The 17,663-nt window shown below is 43.7% G+C and overlaps 1 protein-coding gene across 1 annotated transcript in view; it reads left to right on the plus strand.

The window, feature by feature from the left end:
• Positions 1 to 9,262: 9,262 nt before the first annotated feature.
• Positions 9,263 to 17,663, plus strand: part of TIPARP (TCDD inducible poly(ADP-ribose) polymerase) — an 88,452-nt gene continuing 80,051 nt past the window's right edge. The window contains exon 1 of the mRNA XM_058295191.2: positions 9,263 to 9,357. The gene's annotated coding sequence lies outside the window, so the exon portion shown is untranslated. The remainder of the gene's footprint in view (positions 9,358 to 17,663) is intronic.

Here is a 17,663-nt window from a genome sequence, read left to right on the forward strand (position 1 = left end):
ACAAATGCCCCTTCCTATTCTATATTCATAGTATTCTTTTTTAGATGAGTCTGCAATTGGTAAGTTTTTTGTTTTGTTAATTTTTTTCTTTATATAGTGTAAGGAAGACAATTTTGAGCAGAGGCAACTAAGGAGTGCATTATTTTTGTCCCTCATACCCTTCTTGGTCTGCAAGGACAGGACATAATCTAAACAGATACCTCCGTTAAAACTCAGTCAGAACTCCTTTTGCAGGATTCCTCTGGGAATATATAGCACAGCTCCTGCTGAGGATGAGGTGTTTCAATGCCCCAGTGGTAGGGGAAACTCCTGCAAGTATTTCATCAGGTTTTTGCCACTAAGGAGAGTACAGGGTTGAAGCCAGACACGGTTGCTTTTAACTGTTTTGAGTCATGAACCCGCTTAAGAATCTGATGCAACAGCTGTTCTGTCAGGTCAATAGGACAGACATCATGGCCATCATATATTAGAAATAGAACTCTCATCTTTAATAAATGAGGAAGCTGAAGGTAGATGTCAAGATATGGGCTATAGGCCTTGCTGGTGCTACGTAGTGACTGCAGACCTAGAATCCAGGTCTTGACTCAGCCTATGTTCTTTCCATTACATGATCTTGCCTTGGTAATTTATATATTTCTGCGATTTTCCTACAAAGCTAGGTTTTTTGGTTTTTTTTTTAGGTACCTGTGCTGGGGATTGAACCCAGGACCTCATATGCAGGAAGCCAGCGCTCAGCCAGTGAGCTACGTCTGCTCCCCAATGTTTTGTTTTTAACAGTTTTATTGGTATATAATTCACATACCATAGAAGGCCTCCCATGTGGTAGACGGACGCCCTAACCACTGAGCCAAGTCCGTTTCCCAAAACAACTCTTATGATGCCTTGATTTGGACATTTTTGCAATCTTGGAAATGTAAGCTTTTCCCCTAATAATTTCCCATTATGAAAGGCAACCTATTTCTGGTATTTTGTGTTGGCAGCCTTAGCAAACTAAAACACATGGATATACCATATTTTATTTGTGCAGCCATCGTTAGACATTTGGGTTGTTTCCACTTTTTGGTTATTATAAATAATGCTGCTATGAACACCCATGTACAGGTTTTTGGGTACATACACATTTTCATTTCTCTTGGATATGAATCTAGGAGTGGAATTGCTGGGTCATGTATTATCTCTATATTTAACATTTTGAGGAACTGCCAAACTGCTTTCCAAAGTGGTTGTCTCATTTTACATTCCACCAGCAATATATCAGGGTTTCGATTTCTCCACACCCTTGCCAACACTTGTTATTGTCTGCCTTTTGGATTACAGCCATCCTAGTGGGGTGAAGTGGTATCTCATTGTGCTTCTGATTTGCATTTCCCTAATTACTAATGTCTATTCAGATCCTTCCCATTTTTAAATTGGGTTATTTGGTTTTTATTACAAAGTTATATGAGTCTTTAATATATTTTGGATACTACTCCCTTATCAGATATATGATTTTCAAATATTTTCTCCCATTCTGTGGATTGCCTTTTCACTTTTTTCTTGGTGTAATTTGAACACAAAAGTTTTTAATTTTGAAGGAATTCAAATTTATCTTTTCTTTTGTCATTTGTATTTTGAGTGTTGTATCTAAGAAACCCTTCCCTAACCCAAGGTTACAAAGATTTACTCCTGTATTTTCTTCTAGGAGTTTTATAGCTTTAGCTCTTACATTTAGTTCTATGACCCATTTTGAGTTAATTTTCTTGTAAGATGTAAGGTAAGGATCAAACTTCATTCTTTTGCATGTGGATTTCCAGTTTTCCCAGCACCATTTGTTGAAAAGGCTCTTCTTTCTCCATTGGATTGTCTTGGCACTCTTGTATAATAAAAAATCAGCTGATCATAAATGTAGGGGTTTATGTCTGACCTCTCATTTCCGCTCCATTACTCTATATTTCTATCTTTATGCCAGTACTATACTGTCTTGATTTCTATGGTTTCGTATTAAGTTTCTAAATTGGAAAATATGAGTCTTCCAATTTTGTTCTTTCATTTCTTTCAACATTTGTATTTTTCAGTGTGCAAGTCTCATATTTCTTTTGTTAAATTTTTTTTTTTCTAAGTATGTGATTCAAGTGAAAGGACACTCTCCCCCAAACACACACACTGACTCGCAGTTAATGCATTCATGTGGTCATTACTCTTAGTGATTCTAATAAGCATCCTTGTTGGTCATCATCATATATCCCCTGGGAAGAAGCCATAGCTTGATTTCCCCATGTGAACAGGATCTTATGAAGCAGTACTATCCAGTAGAACTTTCTGTGGTGATGGAGAGGTTCTGTTTTGCATTGTCCAATATAATAGCCACTGGCTGCATGTAGTTATTAAGCACTTATAATGTGGCTGGTGCAACCAAGGAACTGAAGTTTTAATTTGATTTAATTTTAGTTAATTTAAATCACCACATGTGGCTAGTGGCTACCAAATTAGTCAGCATAGTTCCAAAGAGGCAGGGACTAAAACAGAATTCAAAGCTAGGTCATATATACTACCCTAAATTTTTTTTGCAGGCCAACACTTACTGAGTCCTTACTGTGTGGTAGTTACTATACCAAGCATTTTCTTAGATTATCTCATTTAATACTCATGATACCATCATGAAATAGGTACTGTTACTGGCCCATTTTATAAATGAGTAAACTGGCTTGGAGAGATTTAGTTACTTAAGAGAGTTCACTAATGACTTGTAGGTGGCAAGGCCAGGATTTAGACTAGGTCTGTCTGACTCCTGTACCTGAGTCTTTAACGACAATGCTCTACTAACTAATATTTTATTTGGTAGATTAGCATCTCCACAATAGGTTTTAATGAACTAATGATTTTCTAAGTTGTGCTTTCTCTAGCTCCCAGGGATATCTAGTCTAGTACTTAGGTAGGTATCAGAGTCACCTGGGAACTTAAAAAGACCTAGCCCCTTTCCTACTTTAATATGCTTCGTTAGCTTTCTAATATATGCCAATATTTGAGAACTACGGAGTCTGTTAGAATTATGTTCAGCAGCACTTTACAGGAAGCATGCCATGAGCAAGATAGAAATTTACTTTTCTCACTCATTAAGAAGCCCAGGGATAGTCAGTCTAGGACTGATCTGAAGCCCTATGGTGTTGGGAACCAAGCACCATCCACCTTGTTTCTTTGCCTTGTGTGGTTTCCATTTTCCCAAAGTCATTTCATTATTCAACTGGTTGTTGGAGCTTCATCTATTTATGTCTGCATTCCAGCAAACAAGAAAATGGAAAGGGAAACGAACACATGCCTTCCCTTTAAGGATCACTCACTTCCACCTAATCCCATTGGCCAGAATTGAGGCACATGGCCATGCCCTGCTGCCAGGAAGGCTGATAAATATTAGCGGTTCAATTATGATGGAGAAATGAAGACGGGTGAATATTTGAGGACAACTAGCAATCTCTGTCACACCTAGCCAAGAGGAAAATTTACTAATTCCTACCTCTACTGTTGACCATGAGACCTAAGGGGAATTCTTTCTTTAAGAGATTGTAGATTCCATAATGAAAGTGACTAAGGCAGTGATTCTCAAACTTTGCTGCACAGTGCAGTCACCTGGGGATCTTTATAAACTGCTGATGCCAGCCTCTCATCCCTCCAAACATTCTGATTTAATTAGTATGGATTGCAACCTGGTCATCAGGGTATTCAAGAGCTCCCATCATGAGTCTAATGTGCAGCCAAGTTTAGGAATCCCAGAAGAAAAGAGGGAAAACTCCTAACTCTTTTCCTTACCTCTATCACGGGATCTTTAACCAAAAATCCACTGAGTGTGCGTTTGCTCCACAGATGGCCCCCTCTTTTCCCGTCTGCTTTGGAAACTCTGGCCGGCAGTTGGAGCAGTGTACGTTACTGGTAGTAAGGTTTGGTGTGATCAGATTAAATCCATTACCAGTTCTGCAAAAGAGAGCTCAGAGGGCATGTCCTACTTACATTAGCCAGTGACATTTTCATATACAAAAGGAGAACACATTTTAATTGTAGCTATATTTAAACACATGTATTATTTCTATGCAGCATGAAAATAGCTATTCAGGTGTGTGTGTATCGGGGCTCAGCCATGATTGTGAATCATCCTTAAGTACAACATTTACATTTCAAACACAGGAAACAATTCAAATCAAATGCCCAGTGACCCTCTCTATTTGGCAGTACGCTTGCCATCCAGAAGCTCAAAATAGCCTTTCAGAGATCCAAGCAGTTTGAGGTGGAGACATCTCAACCTATTACTAGCTGTCAGATATTTTATCCATTCAAGCAGAGTGCCAGGCAAAGGTTGTGTTTTCTTTGACTTGTTAATACAGAAGTCTGCCTTTTAAGTTTGGGATGTGAAATGTGAAGAAGAGGAAAAAAGAGGAGATTTTCAAAGAAGAAATCTAGACAGGTCATTTCACCCATCTCTTCACCTTCAGAATGACATTAAAACATTTTAAACAGATGAGAATCTATACTATTTTTATAGCTCTTAAATGACAGGATTGCACAACCCCCTTCTCACTGTGCTATATTTCATTGCAAAATTGCAGCTAGGAAATTTTTCTTTGCATCTAACCCAAGTGGCTTGACCAAGTTAATCTCATTTTACCCTGGCTATCCTTTGGTGCAGTTGGACAACAGCATTATTTGTGAAATTTCCTCAGACACTTGAAAACTACAATTAAAGAAATCTTCATTTTTCTCTTTTCTTTCTAACATCCCTTTATGCCTTCCTCCAATTGTTTTCAAATGTAACCCTCTTCAGAGCAATCATCTCTTAATCCATGACTCCCAAACTTGTCTGCACACCCAGGTCATCTGGGGAGTTTCAAAAAACACTGAGGCCTGCTGTGTCCCAACCCCAGAATTATGATTTAATTGATCTGGGATATGTCCTAGACTTCAGAATTTTTAGGAGACTCCCAAGTGATTAAAAAATGTAGACAAGTTTGGGAACCTACCTGAACCTGCAGCAGTCTATTACCTTTTGCTGCTTTCTCCTCGCAGATACAACCTTGCAAACAGCCCCAGATAAGGGATCTTGATTGGCCTAAAGCAGTGGTTCCCATCCCTGGCTAGCTTAGAATCCTGCCGAGCATTTTGGCCCCACCCAGCAAATTAAATCAGAGCATCTGGGGGCAGGTCCCAGGGAATAGGTATCTTTAAAAATGCTCTTCAATAAATGAATGAATGAATGAATAAATAAATAAATAAATTTTAAAAGTGCTCTCCAGATGTTTTCAATGCACTGCAGGGTCAAGAGCCATTGGCAGAAGTCATTGGTTCTCAAAGTGTTCTCCTAAGACCAGCAGCATCAGTATCAATTTGGAACTTTTAGTATAATACCAATTCGCAGGTCCTTACCTAGACCTACTAAATCAGAATCTGTTGGGGTGGAGCCCAGCAATCTGTGTTTAATAGACCCTCCAGGTAATCCTGCTGCTTTGCTTAAATTTGAGGAGCACTGGTCTAAGCTCTTCATGATGCATATGTTCCCTGATTCCCCAGCCTCCCTTCCAGCAGCAGGTAGCCATGTGACCCAGTTCTGGCCAGGATGACCTAGTAGAGGTCTGCTGGGACCAGGTGGTTTCTAGGAAGGCTTTAGCTTTCTTGATACAAGGGAATAGACATGGCTGTCAGTGCACCTCTGCTTCTTCCTTTCCTACTACCTTGAAGGTAGGTAATCCCTGGAACTGCCGCTGTCATTTGGGGCAATGAGGCAAACAAACTGGAGGAAAGTCTAAGAAAAATCACAGAGCTGCTGCCCTGATGTTATCAAGCTGCTGACCATACCAGCAGTCACCTAGCTCCAGACATCTATTTAAGGGAAAAATAACCCCTACTTGTTTAAGCCCCTGGCAGTAGGATTTTATGTTCCTTGCAGCTGAACACAATTCTCACTGACACAGGATCAGCTCTCCAAATAACTTTTACTTTGAGAAAACTTATAATTGAAGCCAATACTTTTACTTGCAACTAATCAGGCTAAATTCAAGGGAAGGTCACCATCTCATGTTGGTATTTTAAACTCTATATCAGTGGTTCCCAAACCTGGCTGCCCATCAGAATCACCAGAGGGAGTTTATTTGAACATGACTCCTGATACTTTTACCGGGCCTATGGTTGGCACTGGAGTTTAGTGTATACTCAGGGGACCTGAATCTCTGGACTGTCCATGTGATAGCCAGGCCCTGAGCCTCAACAGACTTGCAACTCCTACCCTCTGCTTGTTGGACTCACCCCAGCCAGCTAACAGGAAGGCGAAGAAGGTCAACCATCACACTAGGGAGCCAAGAATGCCTACAACTGCAAGCAGGAGAATTGCATCCATCATCCAAGTGGAATCTAAGCCCCCTCTCGATATAGAGGTGGAGTGGACATAACCATCCCAGGGTCCACAGAATGGAGGAATAGAGTATGGATTAGAGTGGATTTACTGATATTCTATTCTGGAACTATTGTGATTAGTAATGGAAGTAAATATAGCATTGATGTGAAGAAAGTGGCCATAGTAGCTGAGGGTAGGGAGTGGGAAGAAGAGATGTGATGTGGGGGCATTTTCAGGACTTGGAGTTGTCCTGGGTGGTACTGCAGGGACAGTTATACTGGACATTGTATGTCCTCCCATGGCCCACTGGGTGAACTGGGGAAGAGTGTAAACTATAATGTGGACCATTGACCATGTGGTGCAGCGGTGCTCAGAGACGTATTCACCAAGTGCAGTGAATGTCCCATGATGATGAAGGAGATTGTTTTTATGGGAGGAGTGGGGTGAGGGGGGTGGAGGGTATATGGGGACCTCATATTTTTTGGATGTAACATTAGAAATAAAGAAAGAAAGAAAAAAAAAGAATACATTTTAAAAATTAAAAATAAATAAATAAAATAAATAAAAATGACTCCTGAACCTCACCTCTGACGTACTGAATTGGAATCTCCAAGATATGGGCTAGGAGACTGTATCTTATCAAGGTAATTTGTATTCCTCCAGCTGTCTATGGTCTACTGGGGCTGATATCAAGGTGAGGGAGGTGAAGAGGCCAGGACGTAAGATGTATATAGGCATGTGCTTCCTACACTTGCCTGAGCCTGAGAATGCTTCCTTAAACTTTGCACTGTGGACACCTTGCTTGCCTCACCCTAGTCCTGACCCTGGTACACAGAGCAATTTATGGAAACCACAGAATGGAGCCAGCCCTGTTTCTTGACATGCTGCACCATCTGCTTTATGCTTTTAATGGAAGTCACCTTTCACCACTCAGTCTCAGGACTGTGTCAGCTGGAGCACAGACCCATCCTGATTACTGCCCCTGCCTCAGGGGCAATGAGAAGCAGTAGGGCTTGGTGTCACCCTATTTGAAGGTAGTCTTCCTTGGGAGAAAATAAAAGAGATCTAGGACATGTGTCTCTGAAATACATGACGCCCATATATGAGGGTAAGAGCATCTTAGCCATGTTCTTCCAAGATCATGAGACTAATGTGATTTATCACATGGAAAATGCAATTTACATGACATTATATCTGGCCTAAAGCAGGGCTCTGGTGCTTGGGTTCAGATGAGGACTAGAACTAGGGTGAAGTGAATTAGTCACTTAAGTGCAAAATATGAAGAGGTAACTCACTGTCAGGCTTGTACAACCACTATCCTGCCTTGCATACCCTGAGAGTGAGCGCCTCCTTAACTTCTGTGCCCTATGCACCACCCATGGTCTCACCCTGGCCTCCTGGTCTCCACCCTGATTCAGATAAGGTAAATCTAACAGGTGGTTGGTGCCTATCATTAGGGGGAAACACCAACCAATGCTTTCCAGAAAACAATCAGCTAATCAACTGAATGTTCTAATTTGTCAGTAGTAGTTCCAGCATCATAAAGAAACCACCTATACTCTTTATCCATAAATGATGCCAAAGAAATAATTTAATTCAATTTTGGGTATGCATCTAGAGGTCAAATGATAGCAATTCCCTTCTGAGTTAAAAAAATAAATAAATGCAGCACTGATCATCTCTGTCCCTATTCTCCCCCATGAAAACAGAACTGTGATCCCATGAGAAAGGACTTTAATTAGGTGAATCAACAGGTGGCAGAGATCAGCATGTTGGCGGTACGATCCAGGGCTGAGGTCCTCCTCTACTACTACTAAGTGGTCAAGTATCAGTTACTAGAAGGTGTTGGTAAGAATATGTGTCGAGCTCGGCTATTCCTATTTCCCCAAAGCACCTTAGGACACACATATGCTTCCCAGAAATAGAAGTGTGGGTAACTTAACCCAAAGTTGTGGTCCCTGTGTCCAGGATGTGTAGGATGGCGTATCAGCAGAATGAATGGTCAAGAATCCCAGTGGACTGAGGTTCTGGAACTTCCTAAGAATGCCTCCCCAGGGCCAACCAGGAGGCCAGGGAGGTAGGGGCAGTCTGAGCATGGGTCTAGTTAAGACTGTGCCAAAGTCCAAGACAAAAGCTTCAGACGGCCTTGTTTCAGTGCAGGTTTTATGACTCTGGCTTTTAATTTTATAGATGTAGTACTGATGGGAACAGCTGGTGGCATGTAGTAGGAGGGCAACAAACTGAGTTATAAAAGGGCCCTCTCTTCATGCTCTCCCTCCCCTTTGCAGAACCCCTTGCTTCTTAGCATGCCCGGTGAGTCCCTCAGCATCAGGCAAATATTTAACAAGTGGTGGACAAAAATAATGACCACTCTTTCCTGCCTGGTGTGTGCTAAAGTCTCCAATCGACTCCTCCATCTGTGATTATTTCTCAGATGTATGGCAGCAGGACTATGTCCTAAATCTTATGACAGGCGGGGGATTAGTGATAGTCCTGTAACCAGGAATTAAGGAACTATTGTCTTGAGGCTACATTCCTACTCTCTTTTTTTAACATTCTTGAATGCAGGCAAGATGGCACCCCGCAGCAACTGGCCAACTGAGACTGGCTTAAGCCAACACCCGAGGGTATCAGAGTGTTTGGAGGCAGCCCGAAATGTGTTTGCCAGCCAGGAGAATTGCAAACTCACGACTGGTGCCAGAGTGCAGCACAGACCTGCTAGCACATCCGGGGGACGGAATATGCTGTGCTTGCTGGAGTCTGTGCTTCCTGGTACAGGGTGGGTCCTGGGCAGCTCTGGTTGCTAAGTTACGCAGCTTTAAACACAAAGGTCAGGTGCTCTCCTGAGACGCACCCTGAAGTATAAAGAGAAGACATGACACCAGGTCCGGGATTTCATTTAAAATACTTCAATAAGAAAAATGGGAGAAAAATAAGCAAGGGACCAAATGAAGCAAACGCTGCAAAATCCTGATCATTGTTGAATCTGGATGTTGGGGAAACAGGTAAACATTTTCATAGTTGAAAATGTGTGTAAAATGTCAAGCGGATCTCTTATAGCTTGTAAACCTCACAGTCAGTTAATGTGTGCTTTTGCATACTACCCACTTCATTTAGGTGACAGCAAGCAATAGGGAGCCAGAGCTGTGTGGAATTTTGCTGATTTGAAATTTCCTTCCCACCCAGCCTCATGCACCACCCACCACAAGCACTTGCTTGGGCTCAGGACCCTTATTTCTCAGTGAAAGAGGGCATGACAGGGGCTCAGGAAACCTGGGTTCAAGTTCTGGTCTGATTATTAATAGTGAGACCTTAGATGAGTCACTTGTCTGCTCTACAGCTTCTTTCATTCTCTGTAAAGTGGGGACAAGCTGTACTAATAATACCAGCTGTGCAGGTTATTGGAGGATCACATGAAGTAACGTACCCTGTGAAATGTTCCAGAAGTGTTGGTTGCTATTTACACCAGCAGCATGACCTTGGACCAGGTGTCCAACCACTCTGGCTCAGAGTCCTCAACTATAAGATGAGAGGTGACCTCAGTAGATCCTAAGACAGGCCTACCGTCCACTAAGTGAGAATCACCCAGGAGGTGAATGAAATTCAGACTCCCAGACCTCACCACAACCTCCTGAATCAGGATTTCCAGGGGTGTGGCCTAGAAACACTACCCAGCTGATGCTGATATGCAGCCCATTTAGGGGCAACTGAATTAAGTACACTTAGGCCAGGGTCCTTTCATACTCTCATGGCAGAAATGGCTCTTTGGGGGACTGGGAGTCTACTTTGCAAAGTTATTTTGATAATTTAGTACAGGTCATAGCTTTAGGGCTACTTCATATTGATAAGCAGTTAATGAGAAACAGAATAAAAGGGGAAATGAGTATGGCACCAATCTGGTGGACTGAGGTCTTACTAGCCAGGATAGACTCTCAAAGTAAGAGAGTGGAGGGGGCAGTTGTACTGCTTACGACTAGTGGGAGGAGCTCCCCAAGCCACCTGGAAGAGCTTAGAGTAGGAGAGTGAAGTCTCTAAATGAGAACACTACCCACAACCGATAATAGTCTGGGGGCTCTTGGAGAGGCTCATCTAAGCAGTGGGGCCGCAAGTGGGAGGGTAAGCCTGTAGTCCTGGCTCCAGGTCTGTGCCTCCTTCCCTGCCAGGCCCACAAGATTGGGTGCCCACCACACCAACATCCACCCCTTAGGCTGCCCTTTTGTTTCCCCTTGCAGTGCATTGCAACATTTGTGAATATTTGCTTAACAGTCCCTCTTCCCACATGCTGATTTATTTCAGAATTCTTGTTTGTCTCATCTGAAAAGTGATCCAGTTCAGTATTTAACTGCCCACTATGTTCAAGGCCCCATGCTAAGCACCTTAGATAATCCAAACAAGAGGAAAAGGGGGCTTTTGCCCTTAAAGCTCAAGTCCAATGTGAGGAGGGAGAAGTGATGAACACATGCACACATATAACCCCAACTCAGAATAGAATCTGGAAACAGAAGAACAAAGAGAACAAAAGAAATTGGAAAAAAAAAAAAGGAATCTGGAAAGTGCCATGAAAGTACTGTAAATTCTGGAAGGATTTTAAGGTGGGAGATCACATTCAAAAAACTTCAAGAGAAGGTGGTATTAGAGTTGGGTTTTAGAGATTTTTCAACAGGCAGAGAAGGAGGGGGAGAGTGTCAAGGGACTGCGGATGTAGCAGGAGCAAACATGAAGTAGGAAAAGGTGGTTTGTATTTAGAGAAAAGCAAGCGTTTTGGTTGGATGCTGGAATGAGAGTGGGAGACCAATAGGGTAGGCTGGGCCATATAGAAGAGGTTTAGCTTTGACCTAAGCAAGAAGGCCCTGAAGGTTTTTGAGATAGTCATGACATGATCTGAGCAGGACCTTGGCAGCAGTGTGCAGCCTAGAAAGCCAGATAGACAAGTACTTTGAGCAGCAAGGACAAGAGAGCCATGGAGTCTAAGCTAAGAAGATGGATATCACGAGGTGCTATTCCTAAAACTCAGTAGTTAGACTGAGGTGAAATCCCACCTCCATTCTAGAGCTTTACCTATTTAGATCTTCTACCTGACATCTGGAGAGGTCAATATTTCCTATCATAAACTGAAAACCCTAAATCGAGTTTCTTCCCACGGTGACCCTCCTTTCAACGAATTGGCAGATTCATCTTCCTCTAATATCAACAGCCACTCCACAAGGGTCTCCAAGGGAAAAACGTAAGTCATTGAAACAAAGGCCAGAATACCCTGCCACCTGTGTGCCTCGGAACTTCTAAACAGCTCCTGAGTGTAGGTGATTTTGCTCTTAAGTACAGTCCCCTCCTCCTTCCCCTGAGCTCTCACTCCTAATCCTTTCCCCTCTTCACAGCTTCAGCAAGGTCTCCCGCTTTTACGGCTCCCTCCCTCCGGCATCCAGCCCCCTACTTCTCCCACCACCGCTCAGGCCACAAACCCCATCTCTCACTCCAGCTACTGCAAGAGCCTCCTCACTGCCTGTTTCTGCTCTTGCCCTTCCCTCACCTCACCCTCCAAGTCACAGACAGAAACACACACCCAGCCAGAATGATGCTTTAAAGCATGAACAGCACCATAACACTGCCTTGTTTCAACCCCACACAGGCACTAAGGGGCCTTAGTAGGGCTTATGTGGTCCTTCATGATAGAGTCCTGTTCCTTCTCCCCTTGCTTTCAAGCTCTGGCTTCCACCAGGTGTCACACTCAGGCCTTTCCCCTAAGCTCCCATCAGATATTCGCCTGGTCCACTCCCACACTTCCTTCAGGGTCCTGTTTAAATCCCACTTTCTCAGAGTGCCCTTCCTTGACCATCCCGTCATGCTCTACCAACTCACCCTACTTCAATTTTTTTCATAGCACCCATCCCAGTCAATATTTGTGTACTCTCTTTTCCACAGTAGAATTTAAGCTCTGTGAGGACAGGGTCTCCGTTTTGCCCACCACAGTTTGTTCAGGGTTTGGAAGAGGGCCAGGTACATAGTAGGATCTCAATAAATATTTGTTGAATGAATAAATGAATATGGATCTCTTGTCTCTAGAAACACTTTCTTCTGGCTCTACTTCTGTTTCTCAGCCCTCGTTTGCATCGATCTTGCTGGTTTTGACCTAAATGACCACTACTCCTTCCCCCTTGACCAGTTCGGAGCTGAGCATTCTCTTCCTCCATCTCAGATCATTCTCTGATACATTCACTGACTCTTTAAGTATAAATATGCTCCAAGATTTGCTTCTTACTCTTCAGCTCTTCTGTTTCTCTGCCCCCCTGCCCTTCTCCTTTCTTTCCTACACTTTCATCTCTTATATCTGTGCAGATGATAACGTAAGACTTACTTTTAGCCTTGACCTCTCTGTAAACTCCAGTCCTTCCAATGACTACTCATCATATTCACTTGGGCATCATGATGGCACCTCAAATTTCATATACTTAAAAACGTCTTCCACCTCCTCAATTTTCTGTCTGTTAATGGCACTACTATTTTCTTGGCTCCCAAGTTAGAAATCTTAGAGTCATTTTTTTTCACTCCTCCTTCACATCCCCTTTCCTGTTAGTCACCAAGTTCTTTTTGAATCTTCCTTCCAAATGGCTCTTACTTCTCTCCTGCTGTTTCATTCCTGCAGTTCCCACCCTGGTCCAGGCCTTTACCTGACTTACCAGAGCCAGCTTGACCTATTTGATGGTTCCCTTCCTGCACATGGGACCCAACCTTAGGCGTCTCCCTTTGTCCCCTGCTTCAAGGAGAACCTCCAGGCCCTGAGCCAGCTGGCCTAACCTCCCTGATGGCCATATGTTTCCAATCCAGGTTTGGCTCCGGGCCTGTTCCTGCACTGCCCAAGGGTCGCCCACCTTGCCCTTAGCTGTATGTCTAGGGGCCATGCAGGCCAGCTCACCCACTCACAGCCCAGGCCCAGGCCCAACTCTCCCGCCAGTCAGAGCCCCCAGCTCCCATTTCCCCTGGCAGTGAGGTTTGAAGTCACTTCTTCACCAGGCCCCCTTCCTCTAATTTTCTCCTCTCACTCCCAGCTTTAAATAAATATCACAATCATTTTTTAAAGAGTTGCGTTAGCTACACTGCTTAAAAATTATTAACGGCTTTTTATTTCCTATGGGATGAAAGACCGAAGTCCTTAGCTTGGAACTCAAATTTGACTAAAATCTACCATTTTTAGCCATAAGATTCCTAAAATACACCTAAAGACTCAAAGGCTTAGAGGGTCTAGGAAGGAAATGAAAATGAATAATATGAGTCCTGGGTAAGGCAATGTGGGGGGGGGCAGGTAACTGTGGCAGACTTGAGAGCACGTTTGTGTCTGTTGGGCACAGATGTTCTGATTATTCAAGAGAAGCTACAAATCTGGACTTTTAGGTAAAACTTTCTGAGTTTTAAAATGTTGGCTCAAAAAAAAAAAAAAAAAAAAGTGTGCAGTAGTAGTCCAAATAGATCATACCTGCAAACTGGAGTCAGCCCAGGACCACCAATTTGGAATTCTGCCCTCTGCAACAGCCAAACTGGGTTTACTCACATCCATCAAATGTTCCTTACACTCTTTGCTCACTGCTCTTATCCAATCTGCCATGCCTTCCCTTTTGCTCTTCACCTGAAAACCCTAGCTCCTTCTAGTCCCTTCCTCCCCACAATGAAGCTTTCTTGGACCACTCTGAACCTGAGTAATTTTTCATCTCTGCCCCATAGCCCCTGGGCAGCACAGGGAGTGAAATAGCCTAAACCAGGTGTCAGAGGAGCTGGGTCACACTGCTGCCCCACTCACCAGGTAGGTGACCTTGGCAAGTCAGAGAATCTCTCAGGGCATCATTTTCCTCATCAATAAGGTGGGGCCAATAAATCTTGCCCTGCCTTCCTCACAGATCCACCTTAGACGACACACAGTATTACGTAAACTGTTGAACACCATTCGAATTCATAATGATCAACTTCAAGTATACCCTCAATACTGCCTGAGAAGCCTGCTCCATTTTCCTGGTCCATTCTCCAAAATGACTATTACAATTTTGCCCCTTTCTCTCTCTCTTCCAACCTCCATCCTCAGGCTAGGCTGATAGCTTTGATTCCTATTTCACTGAGAAAATGAAGCACTCTATCACATAAATGAAAAACTTGACTGATCTTTGTCCCTAGTCCCTGGGGAAGGAACCTCTGCACCCTGGGAGCTTCCTGTGATAGGAGGGTCTTTTGCTTTTCCATGGTGGGCCCAGGACCACTCTTAAAGGTGAGGCTGGCCACACCTACAGCCTTGGGGTGGTGGCTGGCCACGCCAGAAAGGCCAACCCAGTGATGAGGGGGCTGAGACTTTGAGCCATGTGACATAGTATCAGCCAATTTCCCTGCCCTTTGGGAGGGAGGGGCTGCAGATTGCTCTCAACCACATAGACATTGATTCCCTCGGGCCTGCCTACATCAATGAGACCCCATATGAACACCAGGCACTCCAGCTGCCAGTAGCTTCCCTGGTTGAGAAGATACATCACTATGCAAGGAGGGTGCTGTGGTCTGAACTCATGTGAGGAGGACACAGAAGCTTGTGTTGGAGACCTCGCCCTATGTGTTCCTTCTTTTGTCTTCCTGTTATTTTTACTATGATAAAACTATAAGCGTAAGTATAGTGCTTTTAGTGAGTTCTATGAGTCGTTCTAGTGAGTTATCAAACCCAAGGGTGGTGACAGGAACCCTCAAATTTGTAGCCAGTTCATCAAAAGTGCAGGGGACCTGGGTCCCTGAACCTGTGACTGGTGCCTGAAAAGCAGCCTTGTGGAGTGCCCTGAGCCTGCAGAGTCTGTTCTGACTCGCGGTTGAGTCAGACCTGACTTGGACTGTGTTACTGAAGTCTTTGCAATTGCTGATTGCAAACGGAACTTTTGTACCCACATGGTTGGAGTCAGAAGCTGTGTTGGAAATTGCAGAGGTTTTTGAAAACAGTCAGAAGAGAATTTCTTTGGTGTCCCACCACCACATCTACCACCTACCAGCATTTGAATCTTAACTCTGCCTTTTTTTTTTCTTCTTTTGTTCCTGTGGCTCATCTAGCAAAGGTTAACCCCTCCAGTTATGCACTAGGTCCTATTTCCTCTCCAGCTGACTACTTCCTCTCAGGCTTCTTAGCTGCTGGTTCGCATCTCTACAATCTCTAAATGTTGGAGTGCCCAGGTCTCAGTCCTTGAACCTCTTCTCATTTCTATTTTCATGAACTCTCTTAGTGGCTCATGTAATCTCATGGCTTTAAATGCCATCAGATGCTGATGATTCCCTATTTTATAATTCCAGCCTGTACCTCTCCACTTGAACTCCTGACTTGTAAGCCCAACCTTTTCTCTGGATGCTAATAAATTATCTCAAAGTTAGTGTGTCCAAAATTGAACTCTAATTCCCCCTTTTATCCTAAAATCTCTCTTCCCACAGTGTTCCCTTAGGCCCAAAACCCTGGAATCACGCTGAACTCCTCTTCCTTTCATGCTCTCATCTGTACCTTCAAAATATATCCAGAATTCAGCCACTTTTCATCACCACCACCACCATCATACTGCTTGAAGCTGCCATCATCTCCTACCTGACTATTTCATTAGCTCCTAACTGGTATCCTGGGTTTTATTCTTGTTCCCCTGAAGTCCACTCTCAAACTAGGAGTCAGAGTGATCCTCTTAAAATGTAAGTCAGAGCATTGTCACTTTACTGCTCACAATTCCCCACTGGCTACTCATCTCACTCTCAATAGAGCCGAGTTAACTACAATGGCCTACAAAGTCTTTCTCACTCCTTCTGACCCTCTGTTGTTGCTAGAATCCTCCAGGCATGCTGGTGACTTGGGGCCTTTGAACTTGCTAGTCTCTCTGCCCAGAAGGGTCTTTTGTCCAGATATCTACATGTGGTGCACTCCCTTAACCTGTCCAAAGCTCTATGCCTATTTTCTTTGTTAAACAAAAAATTAATTTATAATAATACTAAAAGTGTTAAAGCAACAGTGTTAAAGGTCTATTAGCACCAAACTGAGACCTCTTCCTTGGTATAATCAGAAGAATTAGAAGAGAATTACAGAGGAAATCACTTTATCACTATGAGATTCAGTGGGATTTCCTGCCCTGCCAGTATACAGCCTAAAGCCATCCCATAGCAGTTTATGAAAGCACCAACAGTGTTTTCCAACTTTATATAAGAGGCACAAGGAAAGTATGTTATAGTAAATAAATGGCATTTCCAGAGGCTATAAGACTTTAACAAAACTGTTCCAAATGTTTGTTTATCAGGGTTTTGCTTTTTAAACATAGAACATACTTCCCCCAGAGACAATGATATAAATAGGACTGCAGAAGCAACAAGGCAGATGGATTACTTCACATTTGCAATTAAAAAGAGCAGCAAAGAAGGCCGTTCCAAATGTATGGTGTGGTGTTTCAACCCCACAAGCTCCTCTGCCCTACTGGCTCCTGGTCATAAAGCTGGGGCAGACAGGCCTTTCAGAGGAGTGGACTGGGGGTGGGGATAGGGGCGGTGGGGGAGAGCTTTGGGCAGAGCCTGGGGTTCCTAAAGTCCAAGGTAATCAGTCTTCTAACCATACTCCCTGGACTTGTCATTAGTGCCCACCCAGGAATGGCCCTTCTCTGAGGCTAGCACCTTGGGGTTTGGCTGGAATCAAGCAAGGGGGAGCACAAGTGTCCCTCCAGCTGCTGTAGAGCCAGAGGGGCCACAGGGCAATCCAGATTTCCTTTCTGATTGAAATGCCAGTACAATGAGGTTGAGAGAGTGGAAAGAGAACCACATCTGGAAACTTCTTCAACTTCTTCAGATCACTCCTTCTCCCAAGTCCTACCTCTCCCTGGGAGCTTGCTGAAGGCATTTTCTTTCCTTAGCATTTCACTCTTTCTCCAGGAGTTCAGCAAGCAGAACTGACAGCACCACAGGGAACTCCTACCATTTCCTCAGTCTCCAGGGAGATGCCTCCTGAATGAAAGGATCTAAAAAAAGACACACACACACACCCCTTCCTGTTCTCTCTCTGGCACCAGAATATTTTCTGCTCTGGGCTCCCACACTCAACAGCTTGATTATCCTTTCTGAGATTTTTCTCTCCTTCCCCATTTTCCTGCCTCTGCTACCACCCCTCGCCCTGCACACACACACCTGCAGTTTCCTCACTGTTACCTCTGAGAGAGAGGAGCGCCCCTGAAAAGAAAGGGAAGTCAAGATCTTAACTCCCAATTTTGCCTCAACCTTAGAGGTGCAAATACTAAGAAAGCTGTCCCCGGTGTCTTTGGTGGGCATGTCCCTCTTTCCCTCACCC

This window comes from Dasypus novemcinctus, chromosome 4 (assembly GCF_030445035.2).
Source record: "Dasypus novemcinctus isolate mDasNov1 chromosome 4, mDasNov1.1.hap2, whole genome shotgun sequence".
NCBI classification, from domain to species: domain Eukaryota; kingdom Metazoa; phylum Chordata; class Mammalia; order Cingulata; family Dasypodidae; genus Dasypus; species Dasypus novemcinctus.